Consider the following 10102-nt stretch of genomic DNA (forward strand, 5'->3'; position numbering starts at 1 on the left):
CAAACCAGATGAGGACACTTAAACCTAATAGAAGCAAATCATCTAGGCAAACAATCAGTCCCTTTACTTCATTCCCCACTGGTTTTATATACATGAAATCGAAGGGCCTAGACTGCATTTTGGGGCCTTAGAAGAGGGAAAAGATCAGGGCCAGAAGTCTGAGCTTCAGCAGATCTGAAGTGTTTTGTGTCTTCCATCCTGAATCAGCAGGCTTCAGTTCTATTGAGGGAGCCAGGCAGAGATCTTATCTACCTTCACCATGGTGGGGGTAGTCAGGATAATTATGCAAGGTCCCTTCCAGGCAAGAGTGAACTTGGGGCCTTGTGGTAGCTAGGTCAACAGTACACCACTCTAGTCATGCCCCTACCCCTTTTTTCTTTAGTTAATGTAGCTTTTGCCCAAGCTAGCATGGACTGTGATCCTCCTATTTACCTTTCCTGCATAGCTGGGATAAGAGGTGCATGCTACTACACTCAGCTACTGATTCACATGGCACTTTATTCCCAACCTGAGCTTGAACCATGTTCCTCATAATCTTTGCTTCCTGAGTAGCTGGGACTCCAGTTGTAAGCCACTGAACCTGCCCTTAGTTTTTGTCTTTGTAGTGGTGGGGATGGAGCCCAAAGCCTCATATATGCTAGCTGAATGCTGTACCACCAACTACTTCACAGCCCTAGACTTGGGATACTTCAGGCAGGGGCCTAGACTGAACACCCCAACATCACCCATCACCCCTAGGGAACTTGCTAGTAATTTGTTAGTCCTGACCCAGACTTACTGAACCAGAAGCCCTAGGGTGTTAGCACTCTGTATATCTATAAGTCCTTACCCATGTGACTCCCAGGCACACCAACGCCAGGAACCACTACCTAAAAGCAGATGGCTGCCCCTCTGGGGTACTTGTCATGCTCCAAGAACATCAGACTTCATCAGCTGAACAAAGCTGCACTTTCCTCTTCCTACTTGACAGAGAAACACGCAGAAAAAAGAGGAAAGAGACTGTGTCTGGCCAACCTCTGACACCCTCCCCACAAGTAATTCTTTCTACTCATTAGGTACCTGTCTCTCTTGCAGGCCCTGGGCCAGACCTGAAAAGAAATAGCTAGGGCCCTAAAATAAATGAAAGCTACCACTTTTCAAACAGATCAATAATGTTCTATACTTTGGCACAAACCTTCTAAGGCACTTATTTAACAAGGCCAAGAAATCCTCTCTTCTCCATCTTAAACAGTACAGTGTGTATCCATTGTCTGGGCAGCGGAGGTCAACATCATCACAAGGGTGGAGCATGATCAGAGTTCATTGCTGGCCTTTGTATGATGGCTTGAAGATGGGAAATCTCTCGAGGCATTTGTTATGCCGTTGTTTTAGTTGGCACATCTGTGGCTGAGATCCCAGCCGAAGAGAGCCAGCTCCGTGCACAGAAAATCCTCACAGCTGCTCAACTAGAGGAAAGGAGCAGAAATGTTCACTTCACTAATAAGTCAGGTGTGCAGAGAACTTGAGGAAAAGCAGCCTTATTTAGTCCACAGAAGGCTGAAAATAGATTTTTTTTTTGCCAGATGAGCAAATTCCAGTTTCTCCTTTTCTCATAGCCTCTGTCCCATCCCTTACACATTGTAGAAATACCTTCTGCAAGGCGACAGTGAGAATCTGATGAAGGGAAATTGCTTAGAAAACTGATTTTTGGGCATTTTTAAAACTATATGGTAGAGATCTAGCAGAGGCCTTTTCCTGGTTTTGCCCAATATTCTGCGCACATAGTAGGTGCCCAATGAATGAGACATACTGATTACTGTAATGACTTCTGTCCTGTTGATTGACAAGGAGAGAGCTTGCTAGCTGTTTGGATTCTGTCTATAGGACAGAAGTTCTATTCATTCATGTATCCATTACTTCTTCGTTCATTATTCATTCCTCTGAAACAGGCATGGGCTAGAAAATGCAAATGAAAAGATACCTCAGAATCTTCCACCCCGCCCCCCGCTTTGACTTCCAAGAATTGATCATCTAGAGAGGGAAGGCAGCAGGAAACCTGGCACCATGGGGGGCAAGGAGAGTAACCAGGGCCATCTGTCTAGCGCCTCACAGTCTCTGGGCACATTTGTGTGTCTCACTCGATCCTGATTACATCTTGCAAAGGAGGCAGGCAGTCAAGACTGTCATGAGGGTTTGAAAGGAAAGAGCACATGGAGGGCTTCCCTAATAAGAGACAACCTGTCTGGGTGAAACTTCTCCAGTATCTTAGACAGACTGTGATGATGGAATTTAGCTTTCTGCTTTTTGCTTTCTCTCTGTACCTTCCCCCTCCCCAAAAGCTTCCTGCTAAGGAGCAGGTCCAGAAGATGCCAACTGGTATCAAACATGTCTGCTGATGAGGACCACAAAGCATGCCAACAGCCTGGAGAAGGGAAGGAGGCTCTGCTTCCAAAATAGACTCAGTGAGGGCTCAGCAAGGATGGCAGGGCCTCCAGCAAAGGAGATGAGAATGGGAGGGTGGAGAAGGGAAAACGAGAGCATAGGGGTGCTCAGATTCCTTGGGAGTCTCAGGGGATGCAGGAGTTGAGACCTTGAGAGCATTCTAAGCAGTATCTGTCTTTTCAGGGGACGTACTGACTCATTTGCCAGAGCCTGTAAGCACATACTGGGTTTGAATGATGAGCCCTTGCAAAGAGGTGATTTCGGAATAATAAAGGGGCAAAGGGGCACACATTGCACTCAGCCCAAGAGGGATGAGTGCAATATGTGCCCCTTTGCCCCTTCTCTTCCGCCCAGTGGGATGGAGGGGTCCTTTATTCCTTCCTTCTACTTTGTATAATGCCCAAAGAAGCACTCATATGTACTCAGCACCTTGTCATTAAAAGATATCCCTTCCCACATGATCTCAGTGGCTCTTTACAGTCCAGGCTAAGAGATGTCTATTATCTACATTTGGGGAATGAGTGGACCCCAGTCACACAGCTGGAAAGCCCTACAGGACTCATTTCCAAGAAGACCAAACTGAGTTCAAACTTCAGTAGCTTCAGTAAGCCTGAAGAGAAAGGGTCACTGTGGATCAGCCTGATGCTCCAAGCTGGGAAACATATATGAGAAAGGAAATGAGACATACACAGTCATCCTGCTTGTATTTTGTTTGTTGTCCTCTAAAAATGTGCCTCTTTGTGCTTTCTTTGTTAACGGCATTTTGTTTGAATTAAACATCTGTTTTGTTCTGGGTACTGTTTCACACTCAGGTTTTCTGATGCCAAGGCTAGTGAATTTTTCATTTAGGCACAGCTGACTTCACCCATTGCTCAACTCTTTATGTTTCCCTTGCCCAAGATCTCATGCAATGAAGAACATAAAGTCTGTTCCAGGTCCTTGCCCACAAGCAGGTGGGATGGATCTTTGGGGAACCATCATAGAGACAGCTCATTGGCAAGTGAACGTGCTAGACAATAAACTCAGGCAAGCAGACATTTCCCATGTTTGCCTCTGGGGTCAGCCACTGTCACAGTCTTGGTAAAAGCAGCCTCCCTGATGCAGAATAGTTTTATTTAAAATACAGAAATTTCATACCAGAGGTTTCTGATCAGCAAAACCCCCAGGAAATTGCTCCTTTCTTTGGGGTGGCAGAAATGTCAGTCTCCAAAGTCATTAATTTCCTTTTCCAGCATGTGGCCAGGGGATTACAATAGAGCTCTCTCTCTCTCTTTCTGGAATCAGTACCCTTTAGAAACTGCAATTTGATTGTCACTGAATAGACCGCCACTGTGTTATGTGGCGATAAATACAAACAAGTGGTTTGGAACAGGGAGAAAAGTATTGTTTAAAGGATTCCCAAAAGTGCAGCACCTACAATCACTCCTTTCACAAGCAGCAAAGAAGCCAAGCAGAGAATCAACAAGACTTTTAAAAGAAGCTTCTTCTTGGAACTAGAAGGTTCCACTTTTGCCTGGAAAAATACCCACGCTCAGCAGGACAGTAAGCTTCCAAGGAAAAGACACCTCATCTCAACACTTAAGAGTTCATCGACAAGACTATTCTTCTGGCTTGCAGCTATTTTATAGACACCCAAGATAAGCTGCTCTGAACACTGTGACCAGAATGTTTACGCAGAGCTGAGTTATCTGCACTGACTTCATGATGAAGGGCTGTGGTTGGTCACTGATCTTTTACATAGCACATGCAGAATCTCTGGTTCTGTCTTCCTTCAAAATATTGGGGAACTCTGGACCAGAGAAGCTCTGACAGTTGCTGTCTGTCTCTCGATTTGCCACGACTCTAAGATCACGTCTTTTATTCTTGGTTTTCTTGACAGTAAGGAAAGACATCTGTCTAGTCAAGTAAGACACATACTTGCCTTCCTTTTTTCAGCCTGGCCACTGAACATCACTCCCTGATAGGTTTCACAATTTTTGTTACAAGATGTGGGTTCCAGTTTCTGAAGCCCCACAAAAAATCCCTCAGAGATGACTTTTCACGCGCCACTCATGCTTGTTTCTCACCTGACTGAGTTCTGGTAAAGTGAATGAAATCTCACACAAACGGTATTTCAGGAAATGACAGGCCGCATGTACAGTGGTGGTCTTATTGATAGCAATGGAACTGAAAAAAATTCTTACTGCCTACTGTTCCTACATAACACAGAAACTTCCCACTGTGTTATGAGGGCCTTGGTATCTAAATGGTACCTAACTGTGCAGATCGGTATCCTAACAAAGGGTTGTACAGTAGGGTGGGATTGGGGCCAGTCCACCTAGGAGTGAATTAAGTTCATTCTTGGATGCTTGCATGACAAAATTCTCCGTGATGTCTTTTGCAGCAGGTATCCTATCATTTAGTGGTACAGAGCTGGGTGCTGTCTACATGTTATTTCCTTTCTCTTTTTTTTTCCTCTTTTTGCCCAGTTCAGAGTTTGAACTTCAGGGCCTTGTGCTTACACAGTTGGTGTGCTACCATTTGAACCATGTCTTCAGTACAGCTTTTTGTTGGTTAATTAGAAATAAAGTTTTATAGACTTTTCTGCCTGGGCAGGGCTTTAAGCCACTATCTTCATCTCTCAGCCTCCTGAGTAGCTAGGATTACAGGTGTGACTACCAGCACCTGCCTCTAGCTCCTTTCTTTAACTGGACATTGTCCTGGCATGTCATAGTATGATATACAAACCATCCTAGCAAAACACTTGCAGCTCTGGAGCCTGAGAGCCCCTGTCATGCTGGCAGTCACAGAAGAAGAGTTGACATAGATGTGAGATACACCTTCCCTGATGTCTGTGCTGTGAATTAACTACTTAATAGTGAACCCTTTTACTCAGTGGCCCCAGGTCTGTGTGATAATCATTGAAGGATGGATTTGCCATGGGGCCTGAGGGCTGCCTCCCCATCACATTCCAACTTTATCTCCAGAAAACCTCTTTCCCTCACACCTATTCATCTTCCTTTGTCTTTAAGTTTGATGTGTCCCTTGCACTCCAGCCAGCAATGCCTCTTCTGAAAATGCCCTGGGTTACTTAGGATACAAACCAACTGTTTGATTCTTACAAATTGCCTTGTCCTGGGATTATTTTCACTTGTATCCTAGAGCCTCTTACCCATGGGGATATATTCAAAGTCCCCCTGACACTTGCTAGAAGACACAGTTAGTACCAAAACCTGTATATTCTATATTTTCCTATACACACATACCCGTGCCTCATTTATCTATAAAACAATTGTAACAATATACTATAACAAAAGTGACAGGAGTGTGGTTTCTCTCTCTTGTGAAATACTTTCTTATGGTATCCTGAATCTTCAGCCCTTGGCTGACCATGGGAAACAGAAAGCATGAAAGGTAAACTGTAGATAAAGAGGACCCACTTGTACACAGTTCTCTTCTTTCTTACTACATAAGAGGTCTTCAATGACAAAAGTAAGTGTGGCTTATCTTTTGTTCACGTTTTAGAGCCAAGCATCATGTTTGACAAATAATGGAGATTTCAAAGAATTTGTCCACTCTGAATTCAGCCCATATTCCTTAGCAACATGCTAGGTAGAGAGCAGAAATAAGGTGTATTTTCCAGGAAAGTAAGTCAGTAAAGCCAAATGGTTATGCAAGACTTCTGTCATAATCATCAGGAAAGGTGAGTTATCTGTGTGTGATGTTGCTCTCAGCCAAGCCATACTTATTTCTAAAGTAAGGAATTGTCTCAGAAGACCTTCAAAGCTCTATTCTAAATTTTTGCTAATAAACACTCATATAACTGGAACTGGGTCTCATTACTTGTGGATCCGAATCTATAGATTCAACCAATTACAGACTGAAAATGGTTAAGATAAAACAAAACAAAACAAAAAAAAACAACAAAAAACTCTGGCTGAGTGCTGGTGGCTCACACTTGTAATCCTAGCTACTCAGAAGGCTGAGATCTGAGGATCACAGTTCAAAGCCAGCCTGGGCAGGAAAAGTCCATGAGACTCTTATCTCTAATAAACCACTCAGAAAACCAGAAGTGGTGCTGTGGCTCAAGTGTAGACTGCTAGCCTTGAGCTGAAGAGCTGAGGGACAGTGCCCAGGCCCAGAGTTTAAACCAAAAACAAACAAACAAAAAAAAACTCTGCATCTGCACTGAGCAAACTTTATTCTCATGAACCCCTAAGCAAGACAGCACAATGAGTTATATAGCATTTGTGGCTGCTTAAATATCACAAGTATAGATGACAACATCCAGGAAAGGATGTGTGCAGTTTATACACAAAAGTTCCACCATTTTGAATAAGAGTCTTGATTGCTCACAGGTTGAGCATCCAAGGATGTATCTCAGAACCAATCTCCTGTGGATTCCAAGGGATGTCTGTGTTTCCTCTTGTAACAAGAGCTAAGTCTATGAAATTTAATTGCCATAAAGTCATAGTACTGAATGCTTACCAGAATCCAGCCAATTGCCAATGTGAGGCTCAACTCTTCTAATAGCTGAAAAGCTTGGATCTGTGAAGTTATACTCCTACCATTAAGGTATTTTAAAAGCATTTTTAATGAACACATAGTAATTGAACTTATTCATGGGCTGTAGTGTGACATTTTAACACAAGTATGCAATATACAATGATCAGATCAAGGTAATTGGCGTGTCCATTTCCTGGGTTGTGATCATCCCAAATCCTCTCCACTAGCTATTTTGAGACATACAATTGAGTGTTGTGAACCATAGTTACATAGAACATTGGGAGTTTTCTTCCTGGAGTCATTAGCCATGCTTTCTCTCCCCTTCCCCCACTCAAATCTTCTTTTACATTTCATCCTTTGGTTCTTTGTTCTGTCTTTGAAGCCACATGTGCTTGAGTAAGGACGTCACCTGCTACTGAGCTTCCCCCCCTCCTCTTCCAGCTCTGGCATCTGTCTGTTGTTTGACCTTCCTCCAGCAGGTCCCACATGAGCAGGCCTCATTGGTGGGAGCTGGTTACAGCACCCAGATGGGCTGTACTCCAATACGCACACAGAACAACAGGTCTATTGTCACCCTCCTAATGGACACTGAGCTCTTATTAAATAGCCTAAAATCACCCTAGCTTTCTTTGGCAGCCACATCCCATTTTGGATTCCAAATAAACATATGGTTATCTAAAGCTGGCCAGGCCTTTGCAGAAAAAAAGGACAAGTTTTCTCTACAGCAGCATTAACAGGCATTTTTTTTTCTAATTTAGTTATTGTATTAAGGAATATCAACAAGCTTCTTACTGATTATCTGATTTTAAAGTGTGGAATTTTAAGGGCTTAAAATATTTTTCAACGTGTCACTCGCATAATACTTGGATTTAATAGAAAAGGAAAATTTTTAGTTCTCCCATGTTCTGTGTGGATGAATTTGAGATATTATCTTGGGAATTTTGAATTAAGGCTAAGTCTACCTGTTTGTCCTAGTCACTCATTTTCCATTCTTCTTTGTGTGTCGTATTGCAAATATGTGAGACTTATGTTTGGAAAAACCAGGATAAGTGAACAAAAGAACTATCAGTAAGGAAGTGATGTTGATTGGAAAGAACACTCAGCTGCTTTCTAAGTTGCTAAATTGGAAACAAAATTAATTACAAGATTCACAGATGAAGTTTTGTGTTGATTGAATTTGCAGACATTTTGAAATCCATCTGTACTTTTTGGTAAATTCCTTGTTTGGGGATTTGTTTTTAGAAAAAAACAAATCATCTTTGCATGGTACTGGTAACTCTAGGCTGAATTTAATTTTAAGTTGCACACTGAGGCCTTTAAATTTTGGATGCCATTTAAAGTCATTAAGACTGGTCCTCTTCACAAGGGAGAGACTCAGGGGGTCCTAGTAGGAGAATCTGGTGGCGAATGCAAGGCCTGACAATGAAAGACAGGACAGCAACAAATTATTTAACTATCCAGTATATTTGGCTTTAACTCTTTTGTTCTGTAAACTTGGCTCTTTGTATTTTTGTTTATAGAAAGCAAAATTAATCCAAAAGAAGGCCTTTGGAAATATTTGAGAGATCATGATGTAACTGAGATGGGAGCTACCCAGTGCTCTTTTCAATACAGCAATGAGCCTTTTCTCTGACACCTGCCCCTTCTAGCAAGCAGAGCTGAATTTTGGGTAGTAAGCATTACCCAACTGTTCCTGCAAGTACTGTGGAAGTGAGGGTGGTGAGTGTGGTATGCATGTGGGACACTCTGCTTCTTGTTAGCACTTTATAAAATATAATCATTTCCTCATAAATATAATACCAGGGCTGGGAAGGTGGCTCAGTGGTAAGAATGCTTGCCTTGCATTCATGAGGCCCTGGGTTTGATTCCTCAGCACCACATAAGTAGAAAAAAAAAAGCTGGAAGTGGCGCTGTGGTTCAAGAGGTAGAGTGCTAGCCTTGAGCTGAAGAGCTGAGGGACAGTGCCCAGGCCCAGAGTCCAAGCCCCACGACCAACAACAACAACATAAATATAATACCAATATTAGTTGTAAAAGACCCTTATTTGCAATAACTAGTATATATCTGAGTCAAGCAGAAAAGGTCAGATAAGGTGATGTTAGGGACATGAACCCTAAGATATGTATTCAAATGTTTTTTTTCTTTCATGTGATTGTTTCTAACACATTTATAAGATGATTTCTTTGTTGCTTTGTATGTCCCTCCCCCACAGTATAACCCCTGCTTTCACTGTATTTAATGTCGGTATAATTTGTGGAGGGGAAGGGGAAAAACCAATCGTTTAAATAGGGATACAGGTGGACCCATTGCAACAATGAGATGTATAAGTCGTTATGTCGAAAATGAACTTTACAACTTTGGTGATGGGTGGGAGGCCGGGGTTAGGATGGGAAGGGATGGGAAGGGGAAACAAAGGAGGAGCCTACAATGCTTAATAAGAAATGCACTCATTATCTTGCCCATGTAATTGTAACCCCTCTGTACAGTATTTTCACAATTTAAAAAAAAGATTAGAAAAGTCAATGAAAACATAAAAGAAAAAATAAGCCCAACATCCTAGGTATCTTTTTTTCAAATTAATAAATATGAAACTTTAATTTCAAGCTAAAAATATTGTGTACACACAATTTTCTCTCCATACACATACACACATATTAGAGATACAATCATCCTTCTGTATCCTCAGGGAACTGGTTCGAGGACTCTCAAAAGGTAGGAAAAAATTGGGAATGCTCAAGTACATCATATAAACAGTATACTGTTTGCATATAACCAGCACACACCCTCTCATATACTTCAAATCTTCTCTAGATTACTTATAATCCAGTACAATGGAAATACTATACAATTTAGTGTTATGATATATTTAGGGAATTGTGACATAAAAGTCTGTAACATGTTAAGCACAGATACAATTTTTTAAAATTTTACTGTTGTGCCCCAACCCTTCAATGGACTGAAATGTCACAATGCCAGGCCTAAAATATGCATTTTTTTTCTTTTTGGATGGTACTGGGGTTTGAACTCAGGACCTTATATTTGCTGGGCAGGCATTCTACCATTGAACCACATATATAGTCCCAGATACAATTATTTTTTAAATTTTATTTTATTTTATTTGTGAACATACTGTACAGAGGGGTTACAATTGCATGGGCAGGATAATGCGTACATTTCTTACCAAGCACTGCAGCCT

The sequence above is a fragment of the Dipodomys ordii genome, unplaced genomic scaffold (assembly GCF_000151885.1).
Source record: "Dipodomys ordii isolate 6190 unplaced genomic scaffold, Dord_2.0 Scaffold194, whole genome shotgun sequence".
NCBI lineage: Eukaryota > Metazoa > Chordata > Mammalia > Rodentia > Heteromyidae > Dipodomys > Dipodomys ordii.